Source organism: Nicotiana sylvestris, chromosome 9 (genome assembly GCF_000393655.2).
Source record: "Nicotiana sylvestris chromosome 9, ASM39365v2, whole genome shotgun sequence".
Taxonomy (NCBI): Eukaryota; Viridiplantae; Streptophyta; class Magnoliopsida; order Solanales; family Solanaceae; genus Nicotiana; species Nicotiana sylvestris.
In genome coordinates, this window is record NC_091065.1 from 25,250,666 (window position 1) to 25,272,286 (window position 21,621).

Genomic DNA, 21,621 nt, shown 5'->3' on the forward strand with positions numbered 1-21,621 from the left:
ATTGTTTCGAAAATAATAAAAAGTCTCTTTTTTAAAACAATCGATTTTGTGTGGTAGAATTATTTCCTATTTTTCTTTCCAATTATGCGTTAACTTATTACTCTACAATTCTATTTTATCCTTTACCTTTTTTCTATTTTAACTCCAAATCTCCAACCTATAACCTACTTTTTTTTTTCAAAACTTCTGCCGCCAATGTTAAATGTGTTTTAATGCCTTCTGTTTTATATTTTCTCCTAATTTGCTTTTAACTCGATTCTAATTAGCTATGCTCCTTTGTTTTGCCTTCTTCTGTCTCGCTCCTTTGTTCTGCATTCTTAAGGTATTTTGCCTTCTTCTGTTTTGTTTTTTAAAATTATTTGTATGCATAATTTTTGATAAATTTAATATTTAAATAATTGAGAGTATTTTAGTAAACTTATCAGTTACAGTACAGTACGATACAGTCAAACCAAACAGTAAAATATTATTTAACAATAACAAACAATACAATCTATCCAAATATTGTATTCATAAAACGATACGATACGATACAATACAATATATTATAAAACGATGGAGAACAATGATCCAAACAGAGTGTTAATGGTTTTAATGTTTTAATGACTTAGGAAGGGAAAAGCTTAGCCCTCATTTGTTTTTTAAATTTGAATTTTAATACACATCTTAATATTCAGATAAATATTTTGAAATTTTTTTACCTCGAAAATACGAGCAACAATTAAATTTGACTAGTGGTTTTAAAGATATGTGATTTAGTTCAATACTAATTAGTAATCAAGAAATATGAAGTAGAAATGAGAGATAGAAGTGAATCAAACCAATGTTACTTAGCAGCAGTGACCTCGAGCTTAGCGACCTCGAGGTGGCTTAGGGCAGTAAGAACAAATAAGTAGGAAAAGTAAAGTAAGAACAATAAAGCTAAAGGACAACTCTGATGAACAGTAGGCAAAAAATAGAGAGTATATTCTTTGCTCAATGATTAGATGATGTTACACATGATTGGGGTCCCCTTTATATAATAGGGGAACCCTAAATAAGGAATATTTCTATTTATAGTAAGGAATATTCTTGGTACAGCTGTCTAACTGCCTAGTACAGAATTGTACAATCATATTTCGGGATTTGCGCTATGACTTTGGGGACGTGGCAGGAATCTAACTTGTTCTGGTACAAATCCATAACGGTACTATTTTGAGGTCGAGCACACTCGACCTCGGTATGCATCGTGCTTCGCCTTCGAACTCGGGTCTGGTCCCTCGAGCTCGAACTTGATCTTGCCCAGACTCGAACTTAGGACGGGCCCTCGAGCCTATAAGTTGGAGGCAAATGATTTTGACCGTATACAGATAGTCCCCGCATTTTTTAGAGTAAGATGATAAGAAACGATTTGATCCTCGTTTTTCCAAAGTCTTTAGTGATGGCATCATTTTCATGATGCAGGCGTTCGAAGCGACCAAAACGACCCACTCGGTCCACTTCCCCAAAACATTAAATGCACGCCAATATTGGTCGACCACTTGTGCCCCCGAACCGTCGTTGCCCTTCTATAAATATGAGGCGATTCTTTTGAATAAAGAACTTTACTCTTTCTTTACATCTTTCCCTTCTTCATCTCTTTCTCTAATCACATGTTTCCACCGCCTCTTTAAGCGCCGGAAAACGCCGAGCTCTTGTAAGAAACATCATATTCCCGTACAACCCATATTCTTTAGCTTAAAACCATGGATAAAACTTCCAAAACGATCCCCAAAAAGGATAAAGCGTCGTCTTCTTCTATATCCCGGCCGGCCAAACCGATGGCGCCGCCCACTCTTGAGGAAATCACCCCCGACCCTTGTATAATTAAGAAAGACTTTAGTGTTGAAAATTCCCCTGATGTCCCAGGCCGATGAGAGCATGCATCTCGATATCTTAGCTTGATATCAGAGAAGCGCCTCAAAGATGTGAAAAAGGACTGTGGCTCGGGAGATGAGGTCGTGATTCAGATCTCGAGCCCCGAGGAAAGCATAACTACCCACGTGGAGGGGTTTTTAAGTGTTTACACTTACCCTTTCACACTAGGCCCCTTGATCCGGTGGTGATTGACTATTGTAAAACATACGAAATCACCCTCGACCAGATTCACCCCTCTTTTTGGCGCATCGTGATCATGCTGTGCTATTTTTCCGAAAAGGACGAGGGGTTGGAATTCACCCTCAACCACCTGATTCGATTGTACCGACCCCAGCTACTTCGAGGGATTGTTAAGTTGCAACATCGCATGAAGAAAGCCTTCTTCGCCAGCAGCGACGAAGCCAATAATCGGGGCTGGATTAGCCGATTCGTCAGAGTAAAGACTTCGGATGTCATTCCCCGGGATAAAATGTCATTCCCGGAGATATGGAATTACAATCGTAAGTGAAGTCATTCTTCCTAATATCTATATATACTCAACTTCCACATCCAATAACAATATCTTTATCTTTTCTGCAGTTGTTGCTTGGACACCTCTTGTTGTCCCCCATCTCGAGGACTGGGTCTGAAAGTTGGTCGCGACCTCCTCGTACGATGAGCGCAAATGGTGCGAGTTATCGAAGGGCCAGTGGGAGGCTAAGAATCATGGTAAGTGCCTTTCCCAAGTTTCAAATACCTTCATATGTTAGTGGCGTCAGCTTATTCACGTTTATGCATCCGATATGAGGCCGTCCCCGCCCGGGGAAGGGACCAAGTCTTCAATCCCGAAGTCTGAGAAGGACAACAAAAGAAAAAGGGTTTCGAAGCCTGAAGACCCTCAAGACAAGAAAACCCCTGCTCGAAGGCTGCGGAAAAGATTTGCTCAAGCGGGCACAGATTTGACCCATGATTCCCCGAATGATGAAGAAAATGATGGTGAAGAGTCGGCGTTGGTGCCTCGAACCAGGAAACCAATCGAGGCCTCCAAGCCCTTTGAACTGGAGACCTCATCCTGTGGTGAGGGAACCCCAAAGAAAGATGCGAGCAAGGCCCCCGTGTCCCTGGAGGTTGAGATTGTTCTTCCTCCTTCAACAAATGTACCTAAAGAGGCAAGTGCGGAGACCCCCGAAGCTAATGAGAACGCCTCGAGTGAAGAGCTCGGGGCCATAACAACATGTCACTCCCTTTCTTTGTCAACTTATTTCGAGGAGGCAATCGAAGAGGCTAACGCTCTACGTATGCCCGATCCGAGCAAGGTCCTCGAAGAAGATCCCTTTCAGAGTTGCTTCACTGGGGTCGAGGATACCACTGACCTCAATGATGCATCCACCATTTTCGAAGAGGCTCAACGTCTTCTCTCTCAGGTAAATACTAACTTTCACTATTGTAATTTTTCTTTCTTTCTTTTCCTTTGTCTGACATATCTTCGTTTCATGCATAGGCCATTGTCAAGTTTAGAGTTGAGTTGAGCCAATGCGAGGCCGAGCTTAGGAAAGTTTCGAGCGAAGAGAAAGCCCTGAGGCTCCTCTGCAGCTAAAAGGAAGAGGAGCTTAAAGACCTCCTGGCTGAATTAGCCAAAGCTCGAAAAGACGAGTCTGAGCTAGATGAGCAGGTAACTGTGATTTTAACAGAGTATGGCCTTCTTGGCCTTACTTCGGAGGCTAATACTTCGATGTCTCAGCTGCAGCAGAAGTTAGAGATGATTGGGCAGCTTCGGAGCGAGGTTGATTAAGTTAAAGCTGATTGCCATTGATGGAAGGAGAGCATGGATTAGCTCGATGCCGATAAGGAAGTTGTTACAACCCAACTGGCCTCTGCTGAAACTCAACTCTAGGGCCTTAAAAATGGCCTGGCCCAGGCCAAGAAGATTGAGGAGTTAGAGGCAGAGCTCGCTAGAGCCTGGGCCGAAGTTGAGAAGACGAAGGATGCGGTTGATAAATCCATCGTTGTATACTTAAGAGATGCTGCGGCCATTCAAGCTGAGCTGAGGGAGGCCTCCGACCTGGGAAAGAGGAGTAATGATTTGGCCAAGTGCCAGGCCCGGAGGGAGACTCTCGAAGAAATCCATGCCCGAGGGTTTAATCTTGTTAAAGAGATAGCTGAAGCAAAGGCTCGAGAAACCGATGCAAGGTTTATCGTCTCTTCCGATGACAAGGACGTTGCGAGTGGATACGATGATGGGGAAGATGGAGGAGATGTTCCCGAGGGAGAGGAGGCTCCCGAAGATAAAGCTGCCGAAGGTGCAGTTCCCGGGGATGTGAGCCCGAAAATAGATTAGGTTTTCTTTTTCTTTTTCTTTTTCTTTTTTTTTTGTAAGGGCCCCTTGTGGGCGTTGTAAATATGTTTTGTCAAACTCCTCTAATGAATATAAAGTATCCTTTTGTTCTATCCTTGACTTGTGTTGAATTTTATTCTATTCTCATTTGTGGAAGATTTCGATAACTCAAATAATCAGCTCGAGTATCTGTTCAGACTCACAACGTAGTAAACCCTTAGGTTTTTAATTGATCAACATAATACCCCTTAAGGTTTTATCACTCCTCGAGCAAAGTTTAAGTTGATTTGATGTGAGCTTGGGATGTCGGTATTCTCGAGTCTGAGTCAAGTAAGAACGAGGTCTCGACTAGGGCTGTGCATGGATCGGATCGGATCGGATTTAGCACATTTCGGATTCGAATTTTGGATTTCGGATTCTAGAAAATGCAATTCCAATCCGATCTGAATTATATCGGATTGGATCGGATTTTAAAGTTTGGATCGGATCGGATTTCGGATCATATTATTATGCCTCAAAGTTAAACTAATATGTATATTTTCTTTGTAAAAGAAGCAATACATTAAGAAAAATTCATGTTTATGCAATTATGAGAGTACTATGGTGCCAATATAGCTAAATCTAGCAATTGTAAAAGTAATAACTTGGAGGTTAATGCAAAGGAAGTACTGACTATCCGAAATTAAAGTATAGTATTTATACATTCCCTAATAATTTCGGATTTCGGATCGGATCGGATTAAAATATACCAATCCGATTCGAAATCCGAAATTTTAAAAACACAATCCGAAATCCGATCCAATCCAAAATTTGAAATCCGAAATTGAATGGATCGGTTTGGATTTCGGACATCCGATCCAAATGAACAGCCCTAGTCTCGACCTCTAAACATTTTGGCCCTTAGGCTCTTATACATCGGCCCTTAGGCTCTTTAAGTTGGCCCTTAGGCTTTTAGACATCGGTCCTTAGGCTCTTTAAGTTGGGCCAATTCGGCCTTTAAAGTGGCTATACTTTTTCCCTCTTTTCGACTAAAAGACTTGATAAAAAATTTATATGCCTTAGCATGTATTTTTGCACCTGTTGGGTTTTTTGAGGGTTCAACGTATCAGAACCTTATTAGTAACTTGTTTGTGTAATAATAATCGAATACCTCTTGAGTTTTTTCCGAAGGCTGATTTTTATCGAAGCCTTTAAATTATTCGAGAGCTGAATTTATCGAAGCCCTTTGAATTATTTGAGGGCTGAATTTATTGAAGCCCTTTATATTTTGCTTTTGTCGAGGGTAGCCTGATTTAACCGGTTTTTCAATGTTTGAAGACCTTTAATTTATGGCGGAAGTCAGATGTCTCCGAGCCGCATTATTTTGGTTGTAGCCTTTATATGACCGTAGTTTTTAATATGGTCGTAGCCTTTAATATGGTCGTAGCCTTCGGGTATGCCACTTGGACTTGTTCTCGGATAAATTTTCAAACTTGTCCGAAAATTTAGTCCCCGAGTATATCGGCCTTGGCCTTTGTTTCGAGGGGTGCCTTTTTGAGGTCTTATGAGTCCAAGTTTTCAATGACTCGGATGTATTGTCTGTCGGTCCCTGAGTATTTCGTGGTGTTTTGTCCCTTGAGCCGCTTCCCGTAGGATTGTAAGTGTAGAGCTTGTATGATAGTAAACTTCTTTGAGATACAAAGTGTTTTTGATATAACTAGAATGCTTCTTCAAATAATTGATATATGCACACATGCTTTGCCATCGGGGCTCGACTATTCTATATGGACACGGTTCATTTGACCGTTTGGCCCATTACAAAGTTCTCCTATCGAGGCCCTTTTAGGCGTGAAGTATTTTCCTCAAAAATATATCCTCCAAGGGTGATGCCCCTATTACATCTCGCGTTTTCGTACGTTAAAAGTTTCGTCTTCAGTTAATCGACGTAGACTCGGGGATGAGATTACCTTGAGGTTAACGTATTTATGCTATTTATAACAAGCAATAAGTAAGTGTCATAAAGGATAAAGGAATACACGAATTAAAGAAAATGAGTTTCGTTGAAAGTGGCCAATTTTGGATAAAATACGGCTCGAGCGATAATACCCAATAATTATGGACTAGTACCACACAAGGTACCATATGGCCGTGATAGTATGATGTATAAAGTATATTAAAAATGAATAGTATTTTTAGGCAATTTGAGATAATTCTAATTATATGGGTAATTGGTTAATTACCGGGTAACGGGACATTACCCAATTAACTAATAAGTAAATAAAAATTAATAAATTACACCCCCCCAAAACGTGGCACAAAGCCACAAGACTAAGAATGACTAGGTGGCTAACTAAGAACAACTAGGTAAAGACTTAATTACAAAGTCTTGTCCATTTTGGACAAGAACCAAAAACGTCTATAACCCAACAAACTAAAAACATACACCATTTTTCCTAATTCAAAATGCTTCAAAGAGCAGAAGCTTACATTCATTCCAAATATTACAAAGAACAGAAGCTTGATTCGTTCAAGACTTCAAGAACAGAAGCAAAAAATTCAATCCGATTTTTGGGGTACTAAATTCAATCCACGAAGGTTTCCAACGAAAATTGTTAGAATCGTCACAACGTAAAATTTTGTTGTTCCAAAAGAGTACGGTGCAATCTTCAAGAATATTATACGGAGTTTTTCCTACTCCAGGTATGTTAAGGCCATCCCTTCTTTCTTTTTGGCATGGTCCAAGTTATACAAAAGAAACGAGCAAATGCACGGTTTTCATGAACGACTTTATTCATAAAAATACTAGGGGCCTCTCTGTTCTTGATTCCCCGTGTACATATTATTATATCTTATGTTCATGGGTCACAGAATAATACGCGGTTAAAAAAGTTTATCCGGAAAGGAATATTGAGATTATTACATATTTTTCATTCATTTCATTTATTTATACATGTACATTGACCTATGACCAGATGGCATTATATATATATATATATATATATATATATATATATATATATATATGTATGTATGTATGGGATATGGGAAAAAGGTTACGGCGTTATATACGCACCACCACCTGATCAGTTAGTATATGTTGATGATGTTACCCACAATGGCCGAGATGATATGATGGAATGGCCTTAGTGACTTGATGATATTATGTACACCTATACCCATGCATGACACGATATTTATATACACGTGCATAACATTATAAATGTTTCAGAATTTACAAAGTTATTCAAATTTACAGATGGATTTCTTTATTCCATGTTTTATCTATGCCTTTTACGTACAGATTTTCATGCCTTACATACTCAGTACATTTTTCGTACTGACGCCCTATTTCACGGGGCCTGCGTTTCATGCCTGCAGGTGCAGGTAGGTAAGCCGATGATCCCCCTTCTTAGGATCCTTGATTAGCAAGAGTTAGCGTGCTCCACTTGATTCGGAGTTGCTTTTGATTTTGGTACGATATGTTTGTATATATATGGGTATGACGTGGCTCAGTCCAGTCTTTGTACTATTATATTTCTATTAGAAGTCTGTAGACAGTATATCTAGTTAGATAGTATGTGGCCTTGCCGGCTTCCAGTTTTGAGGTACATAGTTGTCTATAGCAGCCTTGTCGGCTCGCCCTATGTATGTTGCATATTTATGTACGTATGCCTTTTTAGGCAGGTTTCCTTCATATATATTATTCTCGTAATTCAGCAGATGTTATTCATGTTTATATCATAGATGCATGCTTAGGGGTGTTTGATAGGTAGGACTCGGGCACCTGTCGCGGCCCATCGATTTGGGTCGTGATAAAAGTTGTATCAGAGCAGTTCTGTCCTAGGGTTGTTTATAGACCGTGTTTAGTAGAGTCTTGTTTATAGGTGTATTGTGCACCACATTTATAGACATGAGGCTACATGACATACAGGATGTTATCCTCTCTTCTTATCTTAGATCGTGTAATATAAGAATTCATGTTCCTAACAACATGTTATATTTTTAGCGATGTCTCCAAAGACTACAGCCTCCTAGAAGTGAAAGTCCGTGAGTGGTGAGACTACTAGTCGAGCGCCACGAGTTACCAGGGCTCGGGGAGAGTCTCATAGTGAGATTCCATTTCAGACTTCACATACCCCGTCCTTTCCAGAAGAGCTCCGAGGGGCACCAGCTACAGCGCTCGTCCCTGTACATTCAACACCTCAGCCAGATACACCGGGTGAGGAGATGAGTGATGTTATTCAGCTGTTAAACTGATTAGTATCTGCGCAAGCTTGGCGTTAGGAAGTAGGTATTGGTCATACAGATAGGTCTGTTAGTGCGAGGGTTCGTGATTTCATTAATTTATACCCTCTGGTAATTACTGGGGCATATCCAAACGAGGACCCTTCGGTATTTATTGATCGAGTGCAGAGGACGTTCAAGGTAATGAAGGCCACTGCGACTGAGTCAGTTGAGCTAGCTTCCTATAGACTCTGAGATGTTGCAGTTAATTGGTACGAGTCTTGGGAATTGTCCAGAGGTGAGGATGCCCCTTTAGTAGTATGGCAAGAGTTTACAAAAGCTTTTCTTCGTCATTATCTGCCACCAGAGCTTAGACGAGCCAGAGTTGATAGATTCTTAACCCTTCGACAGGGTAACATGAGTGTTCAGGAGTACATACTTCAGTTTGATTTATTGGCTAGGTATGCTCCTACTATTGTATCTAGATGGAGGATCGGGTGCACCGGTTCATGATAGGATTAGATCCTCACTTGCTTAACGCATGTATGTCGGTCTCACTTCAGCCAAACATGGATATTTCTCGTATTCAGGCATACGCTCAGGGTGTAGAGGAGCGTAACCAGAAACAGAGGGCAAATCGTGAGCATGATAGGGCCCAGAATAAGAGAGTCAGGTCTTCGGGTCCTTCTAGTAAGTTTTGAGGTGTTCAGAGATAGTAGTACCCGAGGTATCCAACCCAGCCATCGGCTAGCGCGCCCCCTCAGTTTGGCGGTAAGAGATTTGATCGTTCCACATATGCAGAGTCTGGTTAGCATTTCAGGGCCTTAGGTTCTCAGTATAGGAGTGAGTTAAGTCAGATGAGGCCGCCTTTACCACGATGTGCTCAATATGGTAAGCATCATACCAGGCAGTACCGTATGGGATTATGTGTTTGTTATACTGTGGTTATCCGGGCCACGTTATGAGGGATTGTTCGATGAGAGGTGATGCAAGCATAGCTCAGCCAGCGGCATCTGTAGCTGGTTCATCATCATTAGTACGCCCCCTAGGCAAGGTCCACAAGCACCAATGAGTCGTGGTAGAGGCAGAGGCGGAACATCTAGATCGAGCAGTCTTGAGAATCGCATTTATGCGATGGCAGGACGACAGGCCCACGAGTCATCACCTGATGTTGTTATAGGTATATTATCAGTCTCATCATATGATGTATATGCACTAATTGACCCAGGTTCCGCCTTATCATACGTTACTCCGTTAGTTGCTAGTAAGTTTGGAATAAAACCTTAATTGGTTAAACCTTTTGAGGTGTCTACACATGTTGGGGACTCAGTGATAGCTAAGCAAGTATATAGGGGTTGTATGATAGTAGTTCATGATCGATCTACCGTATCAGACCTAATCGAGTTAGATATGGTAGAATTTGATGTTATAATAGGTATGGATTGGTTGTCTTCTTGTCATGCCAATGTTGATTGTAGATCAAAAATAGTCTGATTTCAATTTCCAGGGGAGCCTATTTTGGAGTGGAAAGGTAATACGGCATCGCCGAGAGGTAGATTTATTTCCTATCTCAAGGCAAGGAAGATGATCAATAAGGGCTGTATTTATCACTTAGTTCGAGTTCAGGATATGGAAGTAGAGTCACCAACCATTCAGTCCATTCCAGTGGTTAATGAGTTTCTCGATGTTTTTCTTGATGAACTTCCAGGTCTTCCGCCAGAGCGAGAAATTGAGTTTGCTTTTGACCTACTACCAAATACTCATCCAATATCTATTCCTCCATATAGAATGGACCCAATAGAGTTGAAGGAGTTGAAGGAATAACTAAAGGACTTGCTTGAAAAAGGCTTTATCAAACCTAGTACATCACCGTGGGGAGCGCCTGTGTTATTTGTAAGGAAGAAAGATGGTTCCTTACGGATGTGTATTAATTATAGACAATTGAATAAGGTAACAATCAAGAATAAGTACCCGCTCCCAAGGATTGATGATTTATTTGATCAGTTGCAAGGTACCAAGTGTTTTTCAAAAATAGACTTGAGGTGCGGGTACCATCAAGTAAGGGTTAAGGATGAAAATATTCCGAAGACATCATTCAAGACTAGATATAGGCACTTTGAGTTTCATGTTATGTCGTTCGGTTTGACCAATGCCCCAACAGTATTCATGGATTTGATGAACCGTGTGTTCAGGACCTTTGTGGATTTGTTTGTAATTGTATTTATCGATGATATATTGGTGTATTCTCGTTCAGAGGTTGAACATGCAGATCATTTGCGTACTGTGCTCAGAACTCTACAAAAAGAGAAGTTGTATGCAAAATTCTCTAAATGTGAATTCTGGTTGAACTCTGTAGCTTTCCTTGGGCATATCATTTCGAGTAAAGACATCCGGGTGGATACATAAAAGAATGAGGCAGTAAAGACTTGGCCTAGACCCACAACACTAACAAACGTTCGTAGCTTTCTCGATTTGGCAGGTTATTACAGGAGATTTGTAGAGGGATTTTCTTCCCTTTCAGCACCTTTGACAAAGTTGACTCAGAAGGGAGCAAAGTTTCAATGGACTGACGCTTGCGAATGGAGTTTCCAGGCATTAAAAGACAGATTAACTTCAACACCTGTTCTAACGCTCCTAGAAGGGACCGATGATTATGTGATCTATTGTGATGCTTCAGGCATTGGATTGGGTTATGTGCTGATGCAGCATGGTAAGGTTGTAGCTTATGCTTCTAGACGACTAAGAAAGCATGAGAAGAACTACCCGACCCACGATTTAGAGCTAGCTGCGGTAATTCATGCACTAAAGATGTGGAGGCACTACTTGTATGGCATTCATGTTGATATCTATACGGATCATAAGAGCCTCCAGTATATCTTCAAGCAAAAGGAATTAAATTTACATCAAAGGAGATGGTTGGAGCTACTTAAGGACTATGACATTGATATTTTATACCATTCGGGGAAGGCAAACGTAGTAGCCGACGCCCTCAGCCATAGATCTATGGGTAGCCTATCATATTTACAGCCAGAAAAGAGGGGAATAGCCCATGAGGTTGATCAGCTAGCTAGTCTTGGAGTTCGGTTACTGGACTCAGGTAATCCTCTTTAGTAACTGAAGTAAAGGAATGCCAATACGAGGATCATGTGCTGGTTCATTATAGGGATACCACCCCTCAGAAGAAGAAGACACCGTTTGAAATTACAAAAGACGGGGTCCTCAGATATCGAGGACGATTATGTGTCCCAAATGTTGTAGGGTTGTGTCGATAGGTTATGGGAGAAACTCACTATTCTCGTTATTCTGTCCATCCAGGAGCGACAAAGATGTATCATGATATCAGGGAAGTGTATTGGTGGGACAAAATGAAAAAGGATATAGCGGAGTTTGTTGCTCAGTGTCCTAACTATCAGCAGGTTAAGATTGAGCATCAAAAACCCGGTGGATTATTACAGGCTATGGAGATTCTGACTTGGAAATGGGAAGTAATCAATATGGATTTCATCATAGGCTTACCTCGTACCCAGCGTAAGTTCAACTTGATATGGGTGATTGTTGATAGGCTTACAAAATCAGCCCATTTTTTGCCCGTTAGAACTACATATTCCGCAGAGGATTATGCAACTCTTTATATTAAGGAGATAGTACGACTGCATGGTGTTCCTATATCTGTTATCTCGGATAGAAGAGCTCAATTTACGGCTAACTTCTGGAGGTCCTTCCAAAAAGGATTGGGGACTCAAGTAAGTCTTAGTACAACATTTCATCCCCAGACAGACGGACAAGCTGAGCGTATTATTCAGACACTGGAAGATATGTTACGAGCTTTTGTTATAGACTTCAAAGGTAGCTGGGATGATCATCTACCACTTATTGAGTTCGCATATAATAATAGCTACCATTCCAATATTTAGATGGCTCCATATGAAGCTCTTTACGGATGGAAGTGTAGGTCACCTATGGGGTGGTTTGATATTGGAGAATCTGGATTACATAGTCTAGACCTGGTTCAACAAGCCATAGAAAAGAAAGGGTGTGATGACTGGGTAGCAAAGATTATCCGGGATCGACTTTTGATAGCTCAGAGTGGTCAGAAGTCATATTCTGACGTACGGCGACGAGATTTAGATTTCGGGGTTAATGACAGGGTAATCATAAAGGTGTCACCTATGAAGGGTGTGATGAGGTTTGACAAGAAAGGCAAACTTAGCCCACGATATATTGGGCCTTATAGAATCATTCAGAGAGTGAGCCAAGTAGCTTATAAGTTAGAATTGCCCTCGGAATTGGAGTCTGTCCATCTAGTTTTTCACGTATCTATGTTATGGAAGTGCATTAGCGATCCTACCTAAGTGGTGCCCACGGATGATATACAGATTACAGAGGGCTTGTCATATGAGGAAATTCCGGTTGCTATCCTAGACTGACAAATCCGTAAGCTACAGATAAGGAGGTAGCCTCCGTGAAAGTACTTTGGAGGAACAATAATGTGGAAGAAATGACTTGGGAGGCCGAGGAAGACATGAAGTCTAGATATCCCTACTTATTTTCTCCTCCAGAGAAGGGTCCGATTGAGACATCATAACCTCAAGGTACGTGTACGAATTCTTGTGTTAGCTATTGTCATTGGTCGTGTGAGGCCATCGTCGTTATTGATGATTATGGTCCTATGTGGTGTTAAATTATTGGGCTTCTACAGGAAGAGTTGGTAGTAGCGTTGTTACAAGGCGACTCTGCCAAGGTTATATAGATCCCGGAGAGTTAAACATTCTAGGATGAATGTTTCTAAGAGGGGAAGGATGTTACATTTCGCATTTTCGTACGTTAAACGTTTCGTCTTCAGTTAATCGATGTAGACTCGGGGATGAGATTATCTTGAGGTTAACGTATTTACGCTACTTATAACAAGCAATAAATAAGTGTCATAAAGGATAAAGGATACACGAATTAAAGAAAACGAGTTTTGTTGAAAGTGGCCAATTTACGATAAAATACGGGTCGAGCAATAATACCCGATAATTAAGGACTAGTACCATACAAGGTACCATATGGCCGTGATAGTAAGATGTATAAAGTATATTAAAAATGAATAGTATTTTTAGGTAATTTGAGATAATTCTTAATTATACGGGTAATTGGTTAATTACCGAGTAACGGGACATTCCCCAATTAACTAATAAGTGGATAAAAGTTAATAAATTACACCCCCCAAAACGTGGCACAAAGCCACAAGACTAAGAATGACTCTTAGTCATTCTATGCCTAGGTGGCTAACTAAGAACAACTAGGTAAAGACTTAATTACAAAGTCTTGTCCATTTTGGACAAGAACCAAAAACGTCTATAACCCACCAAACTAAAAACATACACCATTTTTCCTAGTTCAAACTGCTTCAAAGAGCAGAAGCTTAAATTCGTTCCAAATACTACAAAGAACAGAAGCTTGATTCGTTCAAGACTTCAAGAACAGAAGCAAAAAATTCAATCTGATTTTTGGGGTTCTAAATTCAATCCACGAAGGTTTCCAATGAAAGTTGTTATAATCGTAGCAACGTAAAATTTTATGGTTCCAAAAGAGTACGGTGAAATCTTCAAGAATATTATATGGAGTTTTCCCTACTCCAGGTATGTTAAGGCCATCCTTTCTTTCTTTTTGGCATGGTCCAAGTTATACAGAAGAAACGAGTAAATGCACAGTTTTCATAAATGACTATATTTATAGAAATACTAGGGGTCTCTGTGTTCTTGATTCCCCATGTAACATATTATTATATCTTCTATTCATAGATCTCAGAATAATACGCAGTTGAAAAAGTTTATTCGGAAAGGAATATTAAGATTATTTCATATTTTTCATGCATTTCATTCATTTATACATGTACATTGACCCATGACCAGATGACATTATATACGCGTATATATATATATATATATATATATATATATATATATATATATATGTGTGTGTGTGTGTGTGTGTGTGTATGTATGTATGTATGTATGTATGTATGATATAGAAAAAAGGTTACGCCATTATATACGCACCACCACCTGATCAGTTGGTATATGTTGATGATGTTGCCCACAGTGGCCGAGATGATATGATGGAAATCCCTCAGTGGCTTGATAATGTTATGTACACCTATACCCATGCATGACACGACATTTATGTACACGTGCATAACAGTATAATTGTTTCAGAATTTACAAAGTTATTCAAATTTACAGATGGATTTCTTTATTCCATGTTTTATCTATGCCTTTTACGTACAAATTTTCATGCCTTACATACTCAGTACATTTTTCGTATTGACGCCCTATTTCAGGGGGCCTGTGTTTCATGCCTGCAGGTGCAGGTAGGTAAGCCGATGATCCCCCTTCTTAGGATCCTTGATTAGCGAGAGTTAGCGTGCTCCACTTGATTCGGAGCTGCTTTTGATTTTGGTACGATATGTTTGTATATATATGTGTATGATGTGGCTCAGTCCCATCTTTGTACTGTTATATTTCTATTAGAAGTCTGTGTGTGTGTGTATGTGTGTGTGTATGTATGTATGATATAGAAAAAAGGTTACGCCATTATATACGCACCACCACCTGATCAGTTGGTATATGTTGATGATGTTGCCCACAGTGGCCGAGATGATATGATGGAAAGCCCTCAGTGGCTTAATAATGTTATGTACACCTATACCCATGCATGACACGACATTTATGTACACGTGCATAACAATATAATTGTTTCAGAATTTACAAAGTTATTCAAATTTACAGATGGATTTCTTTATTCCATGTTTTATCTATGCCTTTTACGTACAGATTTTCATGCCTTACATACTCAGTACATTTTTCGTATTGACGCCCTATTTCAGGGGGCCTGTGTTTCATGCCTGCAGGTGCAGGTAGGTAAGCCGATGATCCCCCTTCTTAGGATCCTTGATTAGCGAGAGTTAGCGTGCTCCACTTGATTCGGAGCTGCTTTTGATTTTGGTACGATATGTTTGTATATATATGTGTATGATGTGGCTCAGTCCCGTCTTTGTACTGTTATATTTCTATTAGAAGTCTGTAGACAGTATATCTAGTTGGATAGTATGTGGCCTTGCCGGCTTCCAGTTTTGAGGTACATAGTTGTCTATAGCAGCCTTGTCGGCTCCCCCTACGTATGTTGCACGTATATGTACGTATGCCTTTTTGGGAAGGTTTCCTTCATGTATATTATTCTCGTAATTCAGCAGATGTTATTTAGGTTTATATCTTAGATGCATGCTTAGGGGTGTTTGACAGTTAGGACTCGGGCACCCGTCGCGGCCCATCAATTTGGGTCGTGACAACCCCCAGTATTCGAGGTTGATTGAAAAGAAGCCTTGGATACTGTTGAGTTTTCCTTAGGTAGCACATAGTTGTTGCCTTGTTAAAAACCTTGCCGGTAAAACCCATTTGGGACAAAATCTGATCTAAGGGATAAAGAGTGAAACACATGCTTTCAAACTTAAGGCATTCGTGTAAAAAATGATGCCTTCGAGATCATATGCCTTCGATAGCTTCGATCGAAAATCTGTAATGAGTTCGTTTTAAACTCAAATGGACAAAAAGGATAAAGTCATACCTTAGCAGTAATATCATTTGAGCAATGATATGTTCCAATTGTTCGGCAGTTGTTGACCTTCCATTGAGCTAAGTTTGTAAGATCCTTTACCGACAACTCCGAGGACTCGGTACGATCCTTCCCAATTCGGGCCTAATTTTTCTTCATTTGGGTCTCGAGTATTGAGGGTGACTTCAATAGGACTAAGTCCCCGATTCCAAAATGTCGAAGGTTGGTTCTTCTATTATAGTATCTTTCGATCCTTTGCTTTTGCGCGGCCATCCGAACAAGCGCTGCTTCTTGCTTTTCATCTAACAACTCAAGGCTAGCATTCATGGCCTCGTGATTTGACTCCTTTGATGCATGTCGAAACCTGGCGCTGGGCTCCCCGACCTCGACGGGGATGAGGGCCTCGGAACTATATACTAGAGAAAACGGGGTAACCGCCATGCTAGACTTCGACGTTGTCTGATATGCCCAAAGGACCTCAGGTAAAACTTCTCTCCATTTTCCATTTGCATCGTCTAACCTTTTCTTCAGGTTTTAAATGATAGTTTTGTTTGTTGATTCGGCTTGTCCATTTCCAGTCAGATGGTACGGTGTTGATAAAATCCTCTTTATTTTATGTGCTTCGAAGAACTTCGTTACCTTGCTACCGATGAATTGCTTTCCATTGTCACATATAATCTCGACAGGTATCACGAATCGGCATATGATGTTGTCCCAGATAAAGTCAATAACTTCCTTTTCTCGGACCTTCTCGAAGGCCTGTGCTTCCACCCACTTAGAAAAATATTCAGTCATAAATAAAATAAACTTAGCTTTACTTGGGGCCATTGGTAGGGGTCCAACTATGTCCATTCCCCATTTCATGAAAGGCCAGTGGGATAAGACTGAATGGAGTTGTTCTCCGGGCTGATGGATCATCGGTGCAAATCGTTGACACTTATCACATTTTCTGACAAATTCCTTAGTATCTTTTTCCATGCTATCCCAGTAGTAACCTGCTCTGATAATTTTGCGGACCAAAGACTCGACACCGGAATGGTTCCCGCAAGTGCCTTCGTGGATTTCTTGAAGGACATAATGGGTGTCTCCTGGCCCCAAGCATAGTTCCAATGGTCCATCGAAAGTTCTTCAGTATAATGTTCCATCTTCATCTAATGCAAACCTAGCAGCCTTGGCTCATAAGGCCCTCGATTCTTTGTGGTCCGATGGGAGTTTTCCACTCTTCAAATAGTCGATATACTTATTCCTCTAGTCCCATGTTAAACTCGTTGAATTTATCTCGGCATGACCTTCTTCAACCATAGACCTCAATAATTGGACGACAGTCCCCGGGACGATGTCATTTTCTTTGACCGAGGATCCCAGTTAGCAAGTGCATCGGCCTCGCTATTTTGTTCTCGAGGCACATGATCTAGAGTCCATTCCTTGAAGCGGTGCAAAGTTACCTGTAGCTTATCCAAGTACTGTTGCATTCTATCTTCTCGAAGCTTTTATTTACTTGGTTTACCACTAATAGAGGATCGCACTTGGCCTCGATAACCTCTGCTCCCAAGCTTTTAGCTAACTCGAGACCTGCAATCATGGCCTCATACTCGGCCTCATTGTTAGTTAATCTAGGAGTTTTGATAGATTGTCTAATGGTATCACCCGTGGGTGGTTTTAAGACAACTCCGAGCCTGGACCCCATCACATTCGAAGCACCATCCGTGAAAAGGGTTCATACCCCTAATGTTGTACCTGAGCTTAACATGAGTTCTTTTTTCACCTCGGGTACGAGGGTCGGCGTAAAATCGGCCACAAAGTCAGCTAGGATTTTAGACTTGATGGCCGTTCGGGGTTGATATTCGATATAGTAACCGCTAAGTTCGACGGCTTATTTGGCCAATCGGCTCGATAAATCAGGTTTATGCAAAACATTTCGAAGGGGGTAGGTGGTTAATACACATATAGGATGACATTAAAAATATAGTTTTAAGTTTCGAGATGCGCTTATCAATGCAAGTGCTAATTTTTCTAAGTGAGGGTACCTAGCTTCAGCATCTCTTAGAGTTCGACTTACGTAATAAACAGGAAATTGCATACCTTGCTCTTCTCGAACCAGTACCCCACTTACCGCTATCTCAGACACTTCCAAGTATAGATAAAGTTTTTCATCTACCTTCGGGATGTGAAGCAAAGGTGGGCTCGACTGATATCGCTTTAGTTCTTTTAAGGCCTGCTGATATTCAGGGGTCCATGCGAAGTCTTTTTTCTTTTTGAGCAAGGAAAAGAACCGGTGACTCCGATCTGATGACCTCGAAATGAATCATCCCAAAGTAGCTATTCGACCTGTCAACCTCTGCACGACCTTCACACTATCCACGATCCTGATATCCTCGATGGCCTTGATCTTATCGGGGTTAATTTTAATGCCCCGATTCGACACCATAAAGCTGAGGAACTTACCCGAACCGACTCCGAAGGAACATTTCTCTGGGTTGAGCTTCATGTTGTGTTTTCTCAGGATTTCGAATGTCTCCTACAAATGAGTTAAATGGTCTTCTGCATACAGGGACTTAACCAATATATCATCAATGTAAACTTCCATTGTTTTACCTATTTGTTATTCAAACATTTTGTTAACTAGGCGTTGGTTTGTAGCTCCTGCATTTTTTAGCCTGAAGGGCATTGCATTTTAACAATAAGTCCCAAATTTAGTAATAAACGAAGTCTTTTCCTGGTCCCCCAGGTTCATCTGAATCTGATTGTACCCGGAGTAGGCGTCGAGAAAAGTTAGGATCTCGTGGCTGGCCGTGACATCAATCATACGATCGATGTTGGGCAGTGGGAAAGAATCTTTTTAACATGCTTTGTTTAAGTCCTTATAGTCTACACACATTCTAAGTTTGTTTCCTTTTTTAGGAACTACAACTACATTGGCTAATAACTCGGGGTACTTTACCTCCCGTATAGATCCTATTTTAAGAAGTTTGGTTACCTCGTCCTTTATGAAAGCATGCTTTACCTCGGGCTGAGGCCTCTTTTTTGTTTTACCGGTTTGAACCTGGGATCAGTGCTTAGCCGATGCGTGGTGATTTCCGGTGGAATCACTGTCATATCTAAATGGGACCAAACAAAGCAATCCATATTATTAATAAGAAATCTAATGAGTTTTTTCCTGAGTTTGGGGGTCAATCCCATTCCCAGGTATACCTTTTTCTCGAGCATGTATTCAATCAAGATGACTTGTTCCAGCTCCTCGATAGTTGATTTGGTTGCATCGGATTCTTCGGGAACTACGAAGGATCGAGGAGTAAGGAAATCCTCTTCTACATCTTCGATTACCTGTTGCTCCGACTCCATCGAGGCTGGGGGATGTGATTGCTATTTGGCCGCCTGCTTATCTTTGATGCTCAATTTCTTTAAGGCCGAAGGCTCTAGTATCGGCACCACTTCCTCGATTGCAAATATCTCTTTGGAAGCATGTTGCTCTCCGTAGACTGTTTTTACTTCTTCCTCTATTGGAAATTTCATTATCTGGTGAAGAGTTAAAGGCACTACCCTCATGTTGTGTATCCATGGTCTCCCGAGGAGCACGTTATACCTCATGTCACCTTCGATGACATGGAATCTAGTGTCTTGTATGGTCCCGGCTACATTTACGGGCAAGATAAATCTTTCCCTTTGTTGTTTCGCTCGCCATGTTGAAGCCATTGAGGACCCGGGACATAGGTACAATCCGATCTAGTAGGCCGAGTTGTTCCACGACCCTCGATCTGATTATGTTTGCTGAGCTACCTAGATCCACTAAAACGCGTTTAACTTGAACTTTATTTAAAAGGATAGAGATTACCAGGGCGTCGTTGTGAGGCTGAGATATGCTTCTGCTTCCCTGTCACAGAATGATAATACATCCTCGGGCATATAGCTCCAAGTCTGTTTTTCTCTGGTGATTGATACTTTAGTGCGCTTGAACACAGGTTGTTGAGGGACATTGACTCCGCCAATGATCATGTGGATTACGTGTTGTGGTTCCTCTTGCTCAATTTTCCTTGCATCCCTTTCCTTGAAGTGATTCTTAGCTCGATCACTTAGAAATTCTCGAAGGTGGCCCTTGTTGAACAACCGAGCCACTTCTTCCCTTAGCTGCATGCAATCTTCTGTTCTATGACCATATGTGCCATGATACTTGCACATCAAGTTCGGGTTCCTTTGAGAAGGATCAGTCGGTATTGACATGAGCCACTTGGTGTCTTTGATTTTCCCAATAGCTGAGACAATCCCTGATGCATCTATGCTGAAGTTGTACTCTGATAATCGAGGAGTCTCTACGGGGTCAGTATGTTTATCGAACCCGCTCTTACTCATGAGTCCCCGAGAACTTTGACCTCGATCATTTCTCCGATCACTCCGAGAAGAATTATGGCTCGGGCCGCTGTTCCTTCGATTAGCATATGGATGATACCGTTCTTTGTTGAATCTTGATTCCCGATCTGTGTCCCTTGGGGCTTGGCTGTGAATCTGTTAGGAAGAACTAAGCCCCAGGGGGCTCCCAACTGGTTGTCCTCGACCCTAATTTTTGACTGGTAACGATTTTGCATATTCGACCTTTAGCTGTCGAGGCGCAATCAAGCTCCTTTCATTCAAACCTTACATAAAGGCATGTACTGCCTAGTCATCGGAGACCAGCAGCAATTCCATTCTTTACCTCTGAAACCTGGACACGAACTCCCTTAGCATATCGTTGTTCCTTTGTTTTATTTTGAAGACGTCCGATTTCTCGTGGCCACCTTTATGGCCCCGACGTGTGCTTTTACAAAGGCATCTGCTAGCATAGCAAACGAGTCAATAGAGTTGGGGGCTAAGTTGTGATACCAAATCATAGCTCCGTTTGATAATGTTTCCCTAAACTTTTTCAATAACACTGACTTGATTTCATCGTCATTCAAGTCATTTCCTTTGATTCCACAAGTGTATGAAGTAATATGCTCGTTAGGGTCAGTTGTCCCATTATATTTGGGTATATCGAGCATGCGAAATTTCTTTGGAATGGGCATCGGAGTCGCACTCGGGGGGAATGGTTTTTATATGAACTTTTTCGCATCTAAACCTTTGAGGACCGGAGGTGCCCTCGGTATTTGATCAACACAGGAGTTGTAAGTCTCTACATTTTTGTCATTTTCTTAAATCTTCTTTTTTCCGGAACAATCCTCTTGGCGAGCTCTTCGAGCATCCTCATAATGGTGGGGTCGGTCCCCGAGTTATTTCCGTTCGATCTCTCCGGTTCTGGTTCATCATGTCGAGTATTTTCATATTCAGCTATGCTCGGAGTCTTATTCTGACTTTGAAGTTGAGCGATGGCGATTTTCTAAGCTTGCAGCATCTCGAATATCACTTGAAGGCAGATTACCCCATCTCCCATTCCTCGTGCTCCTTGGCTACCAGATCGGGCTTCCCTGCGTTCATTCCCTATGGGGTTTGGGCTTGAATCCACGTTTAGAGCATTATGTAAACTCATATCAACTGGCTCCATATTTGGCACTTCCTCAGGGTTTATTGGTAGTACACCGACCCCTATACTAATGTTTTCTCCAAGACATTCGTTGTCATGAACATGTGTGTTTTGTGTGCTA